At 37.6% G+C, this 15,923-nt stretch overlaps 1 protein-coding gene across 1 annotated transcript in view; it reads left to right on the top strand.

The window, feature by feature from the left end:
• Positions 1-15,923, top strand: part of LOC115684058 (coatomer subunit beta'-2-like) — a 105,903-nt gene that overhangs the window by 11,473 nt on the left and 78,507 nt on the right. The gene's annotated exons all lie outside the window — the stretch shown is intronic.

Genomic DNA, 15,923 nt, shown 5'->3' with positions numbered 1-15,923 from the left:
TTCGGAAAACGCCCAGATTGATATGTCTTGGTGAAAACATCAACATTTGTTCAGTGGATGAAGTAGAGATGAATCAAACAGTGCCATGAAGAACATGATATTAGATGAAATGACAGTCTATTTAAATGTACTAGGTGTGTTCGTGAAAAACACCATTAGCACTTCAGTTGTTGCAATGGATGGTTGTTTCTCTATGATGACCGTACTCCTATGTCTTCTAGTATCCATCGCAATCTTAGTAACTCTAATGCCATAATTGGCAAATTTTCAAAATGTTTAGGATTGAATTGGCACAAGTGCAATAGATTTAAAATTTTTTTTATTAATTTTCCCAAAATACACATACCTCATCAACAAAAATTCTTTCTTTCCCTTCCATTTCTTTCCTTCCTTTTCTAGGTTTTACCAATAATTTTTTGGGATAAGTGTACTAGAAATCCTAAAAATTATCACGGAAGTGCAATTGAGTTCTAAAGTTTGTTGAATTGGGAAAATCAAGTTCTTCTATCGAGCCCGTCCAACTTGGTAGACGGAAAATGATGACGTAGCTTTTAAAAATATTTTCTCTCTCCTATATGGCCATAACGACGTCATTTTGGCCAAAATCTAATGTTAAATACAAATTTTATTTATATTAAATTTTAAAATAAACAATTTTTTTAAAAAAGTTAAGAATCAGCAACAAGGGCTTACACAGCCCTCATCGCCGGTCGGCGATGGGTGGGGGATGGCTGGTGGGGGTCGTTGAGCCCCAACCAATGACCGGCAACCCTCGCTGATTGCAATCGAGGGAGTGCAGGCCCTCCCTTAGATCGGGCGAGTGTCGCCGAACCTTGCCTAGGTCTGGCCGAGGGCTGCCATAGGTCGGCCCTTGCTTGCAGTCGGCATGGGTCGCCGGCCATTGACCAGGACCCGGCGCCCCCGCCGGCCATCCCCCACCCTCGCTAGCAAAGCTGACGATGTTGGGGCGGCGACGACGAGGGTTGTAGCCCTCGACGCTTGAATCTCAACCCTTCTCCTTTTTTATTATTTAATTTAGCTTAGTTTTTGATGTAGCTAGCAAGGATCACCTAGAGGGGGGTGAATAGGTGATCTAAAATAATTTTAATAATTTATGCGGAAACAAAATAAATCATAGAAGAGTCTGAATAAAATTCAGATTCAAGACAGATTATATAGACGGTGCTCTTGATGTGCAGAATGTAAAGTAAGAGATAAGGGATAGAGAATATGCACAAACGTTTATAGTGGTTCGGCTTATAGCAAGCCTACATCCACTCTCCCACGCTTACAGCCTACCGGCTGGATTTCACTATGTAATCAAGAGGAATTACAACTTCTGAGTGTTAACACTCTTGTGTATGATAGGACTCTCTATCTCACACAATCACTCTTACAAAGTATCCCTCAAGATCTTAATGTTTTGCTTAGAACGACAAGAGAAATGATTGGAGTATGCTCAGACTTTGGACTTGTTGATTCTTGATTCTGTGTTCTTTCTGCTGCTCGTTGACCTCCTTAAATACTCCTCTACTTCCAAAACTAGCCGTTTGGACAGCATTCAGAGGATCATCTTCCAATCTTCACTTTGGACAGATTTGTATAGAAAGGATTGAGTAGCCGTTGGCTAACAGATTCTGAATCCCGCTGACTCTGGTCGCCCATACAATCAGAATCTTGGTTTCCATAAGTAGAGCTTTGTCCGTTGTAATGCATTCCTGTCGTGATGTTTGATTGTCAATCAATTTGATTTAGATTGAGATAATCAGAACATTCCTTCTGTGAAATCCATGCCAGATCACTAGCTGTTGTGTTACGTTCTGAATTTTGCGTCTGAAAAAATTCTGCGTCTGCATCTGAAGAACTTCTGCGTCTGCGTCTGAAGAATTTCTGCGTCTGAATAATTTCTTCGTCTGCATCTGCATCTGAATAACTTCTGCTTCTGCATTTGCATCTGAATAACTTCTGAGTTTGAATTTCAGAACTTCGATTATGTGGGTCTTCATAACCATACTTGACAGATTGTAAAGTCTGAATAACTTTCTTCTCATCTTCCAGAATATACAGTCCTGGAATAAAATTGTTCAGAATAAGTATCAGATTTACAATAACATAGAAGGTTTTGTCATCTTCAAAATCAATAGGAGTTTTCCTCAACAATCTCCCCTTTTTGATGGTGACAAAACTTTCTTGCAGTTTGAATTATTTTGAAAATGAATAAACATATTAAGCTCATGAAACACAGATTGAAAGAGCAAACTCTGTTGATATCTGTGTCTTTCTTTCCTTTTGAATATAACCTGCAAATCTGCACATAATTTCTCCCCCTTTTTGTCATCAACAAAAAGAATAATAATAGACAGAATAATGCACTGAGATTAAGTAATCAACCAGTCTGACAAAAAGTATGAGATATATTACAGACCAATTGAAAAAAAAAATGGAGAGAAAAGTTGAAAAACAGGCTATTTTTTAGGAGTACGAATCAGTTGAAAATTTTCCAATATTGAGACAGCCTCCTCAATCTTTGAACTGCATTGACTTATGGCCTTATCCATGTTGGATGAGCACATAGTAATGGCTTCCTCTAATGCTGCTTTATCTGCTGCTGCCTGAAGTTGTTGAGCCTTGTTGTTTTCCGCAACAATGTTCTGTAGATTCTGCATATGTTGTTCTAGAGCAGCTTGCTTGTCTTTAATCTCAAGCAGAATAGAAAGGATGTTCTGATTTTCGGATGGCTGACCTTAGACATTAGCTTCCTCAGACTGATTGTACCCTGTGGCTGATTCTGGCGGATTCTCCCCCTGAGCAGGTGATGGATCTTCAGAAACATGTTCTGTATGAATGGATTCTGAAACCTTGGGATCTGGTTCAGGAACATGTTCTGACCCTCCTGTTGCAAAGTGTTCAGCTTCTGCTTCATCATTTTCATCTTGCAAAAGAATTTTACGCTTTTTGCTATACACTTTTATTGGGGTAGGAGAATCAGGCTGCTTGCTGGCTGAACTTGTTCTTTTCCTTTGCTCATTTTCTTTCTGAACTTTCTTGCCAATAGATTTTGCCTCTGACTTCTCAGCCTCTTTTCCTTTTACTCTTTCCCTTACATCTTCAAAGTTCTTCATTTTGGAGACCATTCGTTCTCCAACAAACATAACAGGTAGCATGGTTTCTCGCAACTCACCAGGAATAGATATATTGAGATACATGAAGATACGAGTGATTAAACCTCCATATGGCAGATGACCCTTATCCTTCTGTAATGCCCTGTACATATGGAATATGATGAGGTGAGGGAGAGAGAAAGATTGACCTGTTAAGATAGCCCAAATAAGCTTGATCTCTGATTTTGATAGGTCAGTTTTTGAGGCATCTTTTGGCTTCAAACAGTTTATTATGATCTTATGCAAGATCACAGATCGTCTTGATAAGTCAGAATAGGAGAGATGACGCTTTGATCCTTGAGCAAAATTCGGATTTTCAGAAGCCACCTGAGAAGCCTCTTCAAGATTTACTGCCAATGGAGTAAAAGTAGAGTGTATGGCTCCAATTATCCTTGCCAACTCATGCGCCTTTAAATCAACCTTCTTGTCACCAACAGTAAACTGTATCCAATTTGGTGACAGAATTGAAAGATTGGAATAAAAGTAGGCAGTTAATTCAGCATAAGTATGGGCAGATTGAAGACAAAATTCATAAATCCCCAACTTCTCAAACAGGTGCTGTACAGAAATGCCAGCCTTCTTCAGATATTCGAAATCCACAGTTCTATTGTTCATTACTCCTCTAGCAAGTAACAACTTGTAGTACATATGATGCGTAGTGCTTCTGAACAAACTTCCTGTTCCAGGCAAGCCAGATGCTATTCCCACTTTTATCTCAAAAGTCTCAAAAAATCGTGCATCATCATCAGGAATAACAAATTTTGAAGCACTAGATGACTTAGGGCTTACTTGAACCGATTTCTTTTCAGAAGGAGTTGAAGCTTCTCCAACTTTTTCTTTGCCCTTTCGTGAGGAAGTCTCTTGTGGGGTAGAACGAGTTGGAACTTGTCCAGATTTAGTGCAGTAATCAGTATAGGTTTTCACAAGGTGAGTTTCAGAGCGAAGATCGTTGTCTTTCAGACAAGCACGAAGAGCCGACTCAGAGGCATTATACTTTTTCAACCTTTGATAATGTTCCCACACACGTTTAATGCTTCTGAACCGAAAATCAGTTTTACCAGACGATTTTGGTGGAGACGATCGCTGAGGTGTTGACGCTTCAGAAAGGTCTGCAGGATGATCGGATTCTGAGTCTGAAACTTCCAAATATTCCGCTGATGCAGTAGACTTTGAGTCTTGATTGAGAATACGGGACGATCTTCTACGGGCCACCATCTTGACCGGCATTATGATCACCTTTGGAGACGAAAGTTTCGATCTTTGGAGGAAGAAGAGGAGAGTCTCTGAATATCGGAAGGGTTTTGAGATAAAAAGGTCGTACTGATAGGGTTTTGAAAAGAGAAGGACGGGTTTAAAAAGGAGGTGGATAATTTTTGGAAGGAAAAATTACTTTTAGAAAATAAAAAGATATCCCAAGCAAATAGGAAGAAAATAAACTCTTTGAAGCTTAACCAAATAGGATGATATCATAACAATATATTAAGCATAATTTATCAGATAAATTAGAATACATACCTGATTTGCTTCCAAAAGTAACGATTATAAAAATATCCTGCCAAACATGCCAAAAATATACCTGCCAAAATTTGAATAAGGAACGTACCTTTCTTTGTGAGTCTGAAAAAAAATGTTCAGACTGAGAGTACTTGAGTCTGAAAAATTCCTGTCTATCAAACACTTCAAGAAAATGGATAAGTGATGCACAGTTTGTCTCTTATAAACTCAAATGAAGATTTATCAAGAGGTTTTGTAAATATATCAGCTAATTGATTCTTAGAATCAATGAATTGAATATTTACATCACCATTTTGAACATGATCTCGAATAAAGTAATGCTTGATTTCAATATGCTTAGCTCGAGAATGAAGAATTGGGTTCTTTGTCAAATTGATTGCACTAGTGTTGTCACGTTTGATTGCAACACTTGATTCTTCAATCTCAAAGTCTTGTAATTGCTACTTCATCCACAGAATCTGTGCACAGCAACTTCCCAATGCTACATATTCTGCTTCTGCTGTAGAAAGTGCAACTGTATTCTGCTTCTTTGAGTACCAGGATACCAACATATTCCCAAGCAGTTGACATGTACCTGAAGTACTTTTCCTGTCCACTTTACATCCAGCTAAATCAGCATCAGAATATCCAGTAAGAGTAAAATCTGAATCTTTGGAATACCAAAGACCTAACATTGGATATGTTCCAATGTATTTGATTATTCTCTTTACTGCAGAAAAATGAGATTCCCTTGGGTCTGATTGAAATCTCGCACACATACAGACACTAAAAAGAATGTCAGGTCGAGATGCAGTTAGATATAATAATGAACCTATCATGCTTCTATATACCTTCTGATCAACATTTTTACCATTTTCATCTTTGTCCAGTTTGGATGAATGAGACATGGGAATGTCTGTTTTCTTGCAATTCTGTAATCCAAACTTCTTGATAATCTCCTTTGCATACTTCTCTTGGCAAATGAATGTACCATCTTTGGTTTGTTTCACTTGAAGGCCAAGAAAGAATAATAATTCTCCCATCATACTCATCTCGAACTCGTTCTGCATATTCTTTGAGAATTCCTTGCATAGCAGTTCGTTAGAGGATCCAAAAATTATATCATCAACATAAATTTGAACAAGTAGGAAATCCTTACCCTTTTTCTTAACAAATAAAGTTGTATCAACCTTACCTTTGGTAAAACCATTTTGCAGAAGGAAGTTACTTAACCTTTCGTACCAAGCTCTGGGTGCTTGTTTCAGACCGTAAAGAGCCTTCTTGAGTCTGTAGACATAATCAGTCTTTCTAGGTTCTTCGAAACCTGGTGGTTGTTCCACATATACTTCTTCTTTGATATATCCATTCAGAAAAGCACTTTTCACGTCCATCTGAAACAATTTAAAGTTATGGAAACAAGCATAAGCTAATAGTAGCCGAATGGCTTCTAACCTTGCAACTGGTGCATATGTTTCATCATAATCTATGCCTTCTTCTTGAGAATAGCCTTTTGCAACCAGTCTTGCTTTGTTTCTTGTAACTTTCCCTTTGTCATCCAGTTTATTTCTGAATACCCATTTTGTTCCAATGACTGGATAATTTTTGGGTCTTGGCACAAGCTCCCAAACTTTATTGATTCTGAACTGCTGAAGTTCCTCCTGCATAGCATCGATCCAGCTTTCATCTGATAAAGCTTCACCAACTTCTTTTGGTTCTATTTCTGATATCAACGCCAAGTTGCTGATGTTCTCTTTGTGTTTGGATCTTGTCTTGATGCCATCTTCAATTTCTCCAATGATGAGGTTCTTCGGATGACTGGATTTATGTTTCCAGTTTTTGTCAAATCTTTCCTTCTGAAAATCTGCAGACTCTGAACTTTGAGTCTGTAGTGTGTCTTATTTTCCTTCTTTTCCTTCTGATACTGATTGTTGATGATCTTCTGATAATTCTTGAATGTTGGGAGATGGTTCAGATTCATCTCTGTGAGTCTGAATGTTTTCTTCAAACCTTACATTCATTGATTCTTCAACGGTCTAAGAATTCTTGTTGAAGATTCTGTATGCTTTACTTGAAGTAGAATATCCAAGGAAAAATCCTTCATCTGCTTTCTCATCAAACTTACCAGTGCGGTCATTTAGATTTTTCAGAATAAAGCATTTACAACCAAACACACGAAAATATGAAATGTTGGGCTTTCTACCTTTGTAAAGCTCATAGGAGGTTTTCTCAAGAATGGGTCTGAGAAAAGCTCTATTAATGATATAACATGCGTTAAAAACTGCATCTGCCCAGAAATGAAAAGGAATTTTGCTTTCAATCAACAGAGTTCTTGCCATTTCTTGCACAGAACAATTTTTTCTTTCCACAACACCATTTTGTTCTGGTGTATAAGGAGTAGAAAAATTGTGTTGAAAGTCATTTTCCTCACAAAAATCTGAAAAACTTTGATTTTCAAATTCTCCCCCATGATCAGTTTTAATGTAGGAAATGGAATAGCCCTTTTCATTCTGAACTCTTTTTGCAAATTTTGAAAAATATGAAAATGCTTCATTTTTATGAGCAAGGAAGAACACCCAAGTAAATCTTGTGAAGTCATCAACAATAACTAAACAATATTTTTTACCACCAATACTTTGTGTTCTGGTTGGTCCAAATAGATCCATATGAAGAAGCTGCAAAGCACGATTAGTGGAAACATGATGTATAGACTTGAAAGAACTTCTTACTTGTTTTCCTAGAGTGCAGGCATTGCATAACTCTGTTTTTTTGTATTTCAAATCTGGTAGACCTCGAACCAGTTTCTTGTTTGAGATCTTTGAGATTTGTTTCATACTGATATGCCTCAATCTTCTATGCCATAAATCTTCATCGTCTTTGATTGAGATCAAGCAATGAGTGGAGATTGGATTGACATCTAGAAGATAGATATTGCGATGTCTTCTTCATGTAAATGTTTGAGAAGAATCTTTGCTTGTCCCTGAGCATGTATCTTCTTGAAAGTTGATTCTGAAATCTGTATCACATAGTTGGCTTATGCTTATCAAGTTGTAGTTGAGTCCTTTCACCAAAGAGACATCATTGATTGTAAGTCCTCCAATTTCAACTGTTCCTTTGCCAACAATTTTTCCTTTGGTATTTCCTCCAAAAGAAACTTTTTCACCATTCAGACTGCGTAGATCAGCGAATATGCTTGGATCTCCTGTCATATGTCTAGAACATCCACTGTCTAGGTACCACTTCCTTTTTCTCTTTGTGGTAACCTGCAAAAATCACAACATCTCAAGCTTTCTTTGGTACCCAAATTTGTTTGGGTCCTTGAGCATTAGTATAGGCTGTCTTAACAAAATCTCTTCAAACAGGTCTCCAGACCTTAGGACATTCATTCTCAAAATGTTGTGGATCTCCACATTTTGAGCACCTAAGTGCACTTCGGCCAACAGGTTTTACAAAATTCCTTTTGAAATGATTTTTATAAGCTTGTCGAGGAGGTCTTTATTTTAATCTCTCCTTGACCTTTGGAAAATCAATCAAGCTATCACTTTCCTTCACAAATCCGAGACCAGATTTGTTGTAGTAAGGAATTTGGATAGAAAGTATATGCTTCAAGATTTCTGAACCCTTTGAAAACTTAGAAGTAATTTCTAAAACTTGCTTTTTCAAAACCGCATTTTCTTTGGAAAGAAAATCTTGACTTTCCTTGACTTGATGAAATTCTTTTTGAAGGAAATCGATTTTCTCTTTTTGTGAAACATCCTGTTGCCTCAGTGATGAATTTTCCTTTTTCAAAGAAGAGATGCATTTAAGAGCAGTCTTGAATTCAAAGCATAATTCATCAATGTAATTTGATACTTCAATAGGCATGTCAGAATGTTTTACCTCAATCTCCACTTTGGGATCAGAATCAGAATCTGAGTCTGAGTCTGACTTAGCCATTAGACAGAAATCTTCATCACTGTCTTCACATTCTGTGTCACTCCAGGTTTCTGCTTTTAAGGCCTTCTTTGCTTTCTCAAACTTGGTCTTCTTTTTCAGAAGTGGACAATTTGGCTTGATATGTCCACGTTTCTTATAGTGAAGCATATAACATCTTTCGATCTCTCGGTTTCATCGAAAGCTTCTTCTCAAAAGGCTTCTTACCTCTGAGGTTTCTTCCTTTGATCTTCATTTTCTTATACTTTTTTATAAAGAGAGCTAGTTCTTCATCATCAACGTCTTCATCTTTAGAATCTGCATCAGAATCAATGTTAGTCTTCAAAGCAATTGATTTATTACCTTTGGATTCAATCTTCTCATTCCGTTTCTCAGTCTCATATGATTGAAGAGTTCCAATTAACTCATTCACTGATAGAGGCTTGAACCTTTGTGTTTCTCGAAGAGATGTTTTGATGTTATCCCACTGATTTGTCAATCCTCTCAGGAGTTTGTTGACTTTCATTGCATCCGGAACTGGTTGTCCTTGATAAGCAAGACCGTTTACTATATCAGTAAACCTGTCATAAAAATCAGCAATTGATTCTCCAGGCTTCATTTTGAAGGATTCATATTGACCAAGCAAAAGATTGATTTGAGTTTCCTTGGCTCGATCTGTTCCTTCATAAGTGACAAGGAGAGTATCCCAGATTTCCTTAGCTGATTCACAAGCAGCAATTTTTTTTATATACAATAGGAGATAAAGCACAATAGAGAGAATAAATTGCTTTGGAATCTAAGGTTTCTCTTTTGGATATCTCAGTTTGAGATAATGGAGGATCTGTTGCTATGCTTGCTTCTGCCTTTTCTTTTGAACCAGAAGATCTTGGATTGACTCCTTTGATGATGACATCCCATTGCATGTGATCAATTGACTTTATGAATGCCTTCATCTTATTCTTCCAGACACTATATTCCTTGCCATCGAAATATGGTGGTCTGTTGTTGCTCTGTCCTTCAATAAGCCCTGGAGCACCATAGCTAGCCATATAGATCGTTAGCTCAGAAGTAAGACACTTCAATAAATGAGCAACCTGCTCTGATACCAATTGATGTAGCTAGCGAGGATCACCTAGAGGGGGGTGAATAGGTGATCTAAAACAATTTTAATAATTTATTCAGAAATAAAATAAATCACAGAAGAGTCTGAATAAAATTCAGATTCAAGACAGATTATATAGACGGTGCTCTTGATGTGCATAATGTAAAGTAAGAGATAAGGGATAGAGAATCTGCACACAAGTTTATAGTGGTTCGGCTTATAGCAAGCATACGTCCACTCTCCCACGCTTACAGCCTACCGACTGGATTTCACTATGTAATCAAGAGGAATTACAACTTCTGAGTGTTAACACTCTTGTGTATGATAGGACTCTTTATCTCACACAATCACTCTTACAAAGTATCCCTCAAGATCTTAATGTTTTGCTCAGAACGACAAGAGAAATGATTGGAATATGCTCAGACTTTGGACTTGTTGATTCTTGATTCTGTGTTCCTTCTGCTGCTCGTTGACCTCCTTAAATACTCCTCTACTTCCAAAACTAGCCGTTTGGACAGCATTCAGAGGATCATCTTCCAATCTTCACTTTGGACAGATTTGTATAGAAAGGATTGAGTAGCCGTTGGATAACAGATTCTGAATCCCGCTGATTCTGGTCGCCCATACAATCAGAATCTTGGTTTCCATAAGTAGAGTTTTGTCCGTTGTAATGCATTCCTGTCGTGATGTTTGATTGTCAATCAATTTGATTTAGATTGAGACAATCAGAACATTCCTTTTGTGAAATCCATGCCAGATCACTAGCTGTTATGTTACGTTCGACTCCTAAGCTCAAGAAATTCCCGCATCCGCATCTCAAGAGCTTCGTATGCCGCATCTCGAATAATTTCTTCTGCCTCGCATCTCAGCATCCGAATAACTTCGCTTCGCATTTGCATCCGAATAACTTCCCGAGTTTGAATTTCAGAACTTCGATTATGTGGGTCTTCATAACCATACTTGACAGATTGTAAAGTTTGAATAACTTTCTTCTCATCTTCCAGAATATACAGTCCTGGAATAAAATTGTTCAGAATAAGTATCAGATTTACAATAACATAGAATGTTTTGTCATCTTCAAAATCAATAGGAGTTTTCCTCAACAGTTTTAAATTTAATTTAAATAAAAATTTGTATTAAAAATCAGATTTGGATCAAAACGACGTCGTTTTGGCCTTATGTTTCATGTTATAGCCATGTCATCGTCACGTGAGAGAGAGAGAGAAAATATTAAAAAAAAAAAGCCATGTTAGCATTTTCCACTATTTAAGTTGGACGGAATTAACGGAAGAATTTGATTGCACTTTTTGTAAGTTTTAGGATTTAATTACACTTTCGTAACAAGTCTTGAGACTTCTAGTGCGATTGTCCATCATTTTTTTTGTTCTTGTTATCTTTATTATTCATTGTAGAGTAAAGAGTAAGGTCCGTTGCACCGAATTTGATACTTTGAGATAGCAGAATTATCCTTAGGGACAGTATTTGCACGCCTCATACAGTTAGATCTTATTTTCATCTTTTTCAACACATTTCCAACAGGATATTCCTCCACAAACAACCTGTGATCTCTATCTCCCGAAAGACATGTTAGGTTTCGGTCCAGCTAGAACTCCCCATTCAGGTTCGCCACGCTGTAGTAATAAGGCAGGAGATGACATGGAAATGAAGATTGGGCTAAGAGTAGGATAAGTGCAGTGCAGCAGAGTCCCGTATATGGGTTTGGCCTCGAGAGTGCCTATAAACACTTGTGAGGAGCCCAAATGTTTTATTTGATACTCTTTTTTTTTTTTATCGTTAATGGAGCTTTAAGCCCGTGTCTTCTATTGAACCCAAGATCTCTTGGATCTCAGTCACGATGCTCTTTTTTTCAAGGGTTAATACTACGAAAAATCCTAAACTAGTACACCTATGATAATTTTACCCCAAACTAATTTTTTGACCACAAAAATCTCCAAACTGGTACATCTGTGACAAATTTACCCTAAATTTATTTCTGTTAAATTTTACAGTCAAATTACTTTGTTAAATGATACGTGGTAGTTGACTGATGTGCCAGTTTTATGTTTTACCTTCCGTTTATCACAGATGCACTAGTTTGTAATTTTTTATGGTATTAATCCAATTTAACGGAAACTAACGGAGGGTAAATTTTTCACAAATGTACCAGTTTGGGGTTTTTAGTGGTCAAAATATTACTTTGGGATAGAATTATCATAGATGTACTAGTTTGAGGTTTTTGGTGATCAAAAAATTAGTTTAACCCTCTTTTCAAAGGGAAATTGGTTTGAATCACTTAAACGGTTTCATTTCCTATTTACTTATTTTTCTTTGCCACGGTTGCTTCTTATCGCAATATTCTCAACTATATATATGCTTACAATCATAATTCGCAATTTCTTGGTCAAAATATATGCAATGTATACGTGTATAGTCATAATTGTAGATTTATTTATCATTTAAATAAAAAGTACATGCCTTTTTTAGAATAATGACACAACAATACGTAATTTTTTCTTAGAGTGCAATTCGGTAACTAAGCTCCTCCTTATTCATTTAAGTAAGCATCTCAATTTCGAAAGTTTGAGATATTTAGTCGAATAGAAAAAACAAATCGAGGGGTCAAATTGCAATAAAAGGAAATATATACGTATTCGGGGTCGATCATTCCTACTTTTTTTAAGCATGAGCTTTGAAAATGTTTTTTTTCTACCAACCTGGAAAACAATCCCGAGGGTACGATTGGTTGGCGGGACAATAGATGAGATTATTGTTGTGGTGGTTGTCCTTGATAGGTAGCCATTGCAATGGTGGTCGCCTCGTTGACAGACGACCACCTTGGTGGTTGTTGCCTTTAAACAAGTAGCCATCGTGACGATGTTCGCTTGTGCAGGTCGAGATCAAGATTGAGATCTAAATCTTGATATGGTTTCCCATGTTTATGTCGTGGTTGCTGGTAGAATTCCACATTGATTAAAATGCTTGGTTATAATGTGCCCTTTTTTTCATGCATTCTCCTTCAACCACATTTAAGTTTTTGGGGGTAGCGATTCTAACATTTATTCAGATCCTGGATTAATAATTCAGATCCTGGCACCCCAATTGGCACACACAAAATAGGAAAATGTCAATTTCACAATAGTCGAGCCAAGTCAAGCACATGTAAGAGAGGGATTTATATGCAAGGGTGAGTGTTAGTATAAAACCATGTCGCTTAAATATGTTATTATAATGTACCTTACATATATGTAGTTACACGATGTGTGATTATATTAACAGCCGTGGCCCAAGGCAACCAGTGCGACAAATGTGACTACCACCCCGGTGGATGATCGGGTTTAACCATCGTGATGGCAGTGGCTCGCTGTAGTCAACGACCCACAATTCCCTCTCCTAGTTTTATATTATGTTCTTGATGTTATGAAGTAAATTTTTTTATTTTTCTTTTTATTTTGTATGGATTATATCCGACATCATATCCCATGTTTTACCAAGCAAAAAATAGATTATAACAATTCCTCACATTTTTTTATGCTAACATTTTTATCATGTCCTAATCATTGTCTTATGATCAAATACAGTAAAAAAATAGAGTATTTGCTAAATTTACTTCTCTGCACTTTTATGACTTGCCGGTTGCAAGTTACTTGCCAAAGAGTAACTTGTGGTCCAAAATCCACCGTCATCTCTAAGAATGACCCAACCGTTACCGTAGCCGTGCTCTTTTGTTAGCTTAATCTTTTACATAAATACTTTGGGCCAATTCCAAAAAAAAAAGCACGAACTTTGGGTTTAGTCCTAAATCTGGCCCGAACTTTATTTTATCTAAAAAAAAATCACTAACTTTCATTCGTGTCCCAAATCTGGCCCCGTTAACTCTCCATCCACCCTCACCGTTAGTCATCCCACGTGGCATTTCCACGTCAACAATAATATCCACGTCAGCAATTAAGGCACAAATACATATACTGATGTACACCTGGGCGCTTTCTCTTCTTCATCTCCTTCCCACGATTTTCTCTTTAGGGTTTTCTTTCTTCTTTCTTCATCTGATACGCGAGCGACAGGCTTCGATTCGTCCGAAGATCTCGCGCGCTCTCCCTCGCGCGCACATCCTCTCACACGAAGTGACTCGCTCTCACGCTCGGCCGTTTAGAGACTTGTTTCCGTCGGGAATTTTGAAGATTTTGTGCGCGTTCGATCAAGATCAAGCGAGCAAAATCTAGCGCGCTTGGTCGCTCAGAGACATCAACTCGTCTGAAGAGCGAGCGCGCGAGATCTTCGCGCGCTCGCTCGCTCGCTCATCCTCTCACACGGAGTCGCTCGCTTTCGCACATACTCGTGCTCGTTCGCTCGAAGGATGCTCGCTTAAGGGTCGAAGCGGACAGAGCGTTGAAGTCATTGAACAAAAGGTATTCTTCTTCTTCTTCCTCCTATGCATTTGGACATATTAAATTACGATCACCATATGCTTGATAATCTGTCTAGAAGTGATTTAACTCGCAGAATCTGAAGTCAGTGCTCCATCCGTTGTTGCATCTGAGTATAGTTAAACATTTTCATGTAAATGTGGAAGACTAGGAGAGTTATAATGCTCTTAGTGAAGATGGAACAACAGTCTCTTTGAACACTCTTTCGGTCAGCAAGGATGCCAAATACTTGGCTTATGTACTTAGTTCCAGTGGAAGTGATTGGGTGACGATTAATGTTATGCGGGTCGAGGATAAGAAAGTTGAGCCTGATAAATTATCATGGGTGATGATTTGGAATTTGGCTTCCTTAATGTAAGGCTACATTCGATTGAAACTTAGACGAGTGGTCATACTGGTGACAGGTTAAATTTTCATCTATCAATTGGACCCATGATGGCAAAGGTTTTTTCTACAGCCGCTACCCAGCTCCTAAGCAAGTACCCACAACAATTTTAAAACACCCGTCGAAATGCTAGATGATTGAAATGGATGAGGAAATTAGGAGCCATAACTTATTTTTTCTTTAAAGTTTCTAATCAATAAGCTGTTGTTTTGTGAAACATTTTTCCTAATGTGAAGTGTGTCATAACTGCTTATTATGCCGTACAATTACCAAAGCTATCGTTGTCTTACTAGGTATTTAATTAGTGTGATGAGTTCAACATTGAACTTCAAATGTCCAATTTTTTATTATACTTTCTTTATAGGATTGGGCCGGTTGGGGTTCCAGGTCACCATTGTTTTGCTCGTGGAAAATTGAAGTGTTGTAGGTTGAACAAGAAACAATGGTGAGTTCATTCAATTGTTGGCCTTTTACGTTTAAATATTTTTTTTAGTTTTCAGCGTCTGACTTAGTGTGCTTTTTCACAGAATGAAAGTGACAGTGACGATGGTTCATTAGAGTATGTCTTCAATATGAGCGAAGTAGTGAAGGTAAGAAATTGACGAAAGTTGGAGTTCAAATGCGATGTTCAAATCGCCTTCAATATGGACATAACAAGAAGACATGCAAGAATCCTACGACATCCAGACCACCCAAAGTATGTCTCATTGGACAATTTTGTAATTGTTGATAAGATTTTTGTTGGGTTATCACAAATGATATCATTGGTATTTCTTGTGTTTTTTCACATGTAGGCAAGAAGAGGAAGACCAAAGAAAGCTGATGGGGTTAGTGGTGCGCAAGCTAGTTCACAAGCCAATGGACCATCTAATGGGGACTCCATTATCATTAGGAAGGAGAGAGCACAGGCTAGTGCTTTATCAGGCAAAATTTTATTTTCATACCACGTGTATATTGTGATTAATGTTTTGTGCTCATTTTGTTTCTTTAGGCAAGACAAGGATATGGACTTTTCATATCTGAAGCTACTGAGAATTCCTATTTAAGGGTAATCTCTGTCTAACGTTTTATAAGTGTATCGAAAAGAAAAGCAAGTTCATATGTTTATTTTTTTTATTGCAGATGCCGGGTAGTAATAGAGTTATTGACATTGGAGGTCCATCCATTTCCAAGGGAAAAACAAGAGCAAGGAATGTTATTGAAGTTTCACTAGGCCAATCTTCCACTGATATCTCAGAACCTCCATGCACTCAAGAATCTGAAATTGGTGGTTAACTGTGAAATTGTGGACCAGAAAATGCTTGTGCAGTGCCTCCTACTAGATGTCGAGTTGTAGACAAAAATTGCTAGTTTTTTTGTTGTTTGTAAGTAGATTTGGCTATGCATTATGTGTTTGGGAATTTAGCGATGTCATTTTGTATATGTGATGTTTTGGCTGTGCACTA

This window comes from Syzygium oleosum, unplaced genomic scaffold (assembly GCF_021117445.2).
Source record: "Syzygium oleosum isolate NSW1041296 unplaced genomic scaffold, Sole_v2.1 Sole_v2.20, whole genome shotgun sequence".
Lineage (NCBI taxonomy): Eukaryota > Viridiplantae > Streptophyta > Magnoliopsida > Myrtales > Myrtaceae > Syzygium > Syzygium oleosum.
This window is presented reverse-complemented; position numbering and strand designations above follow the sequence as displayed.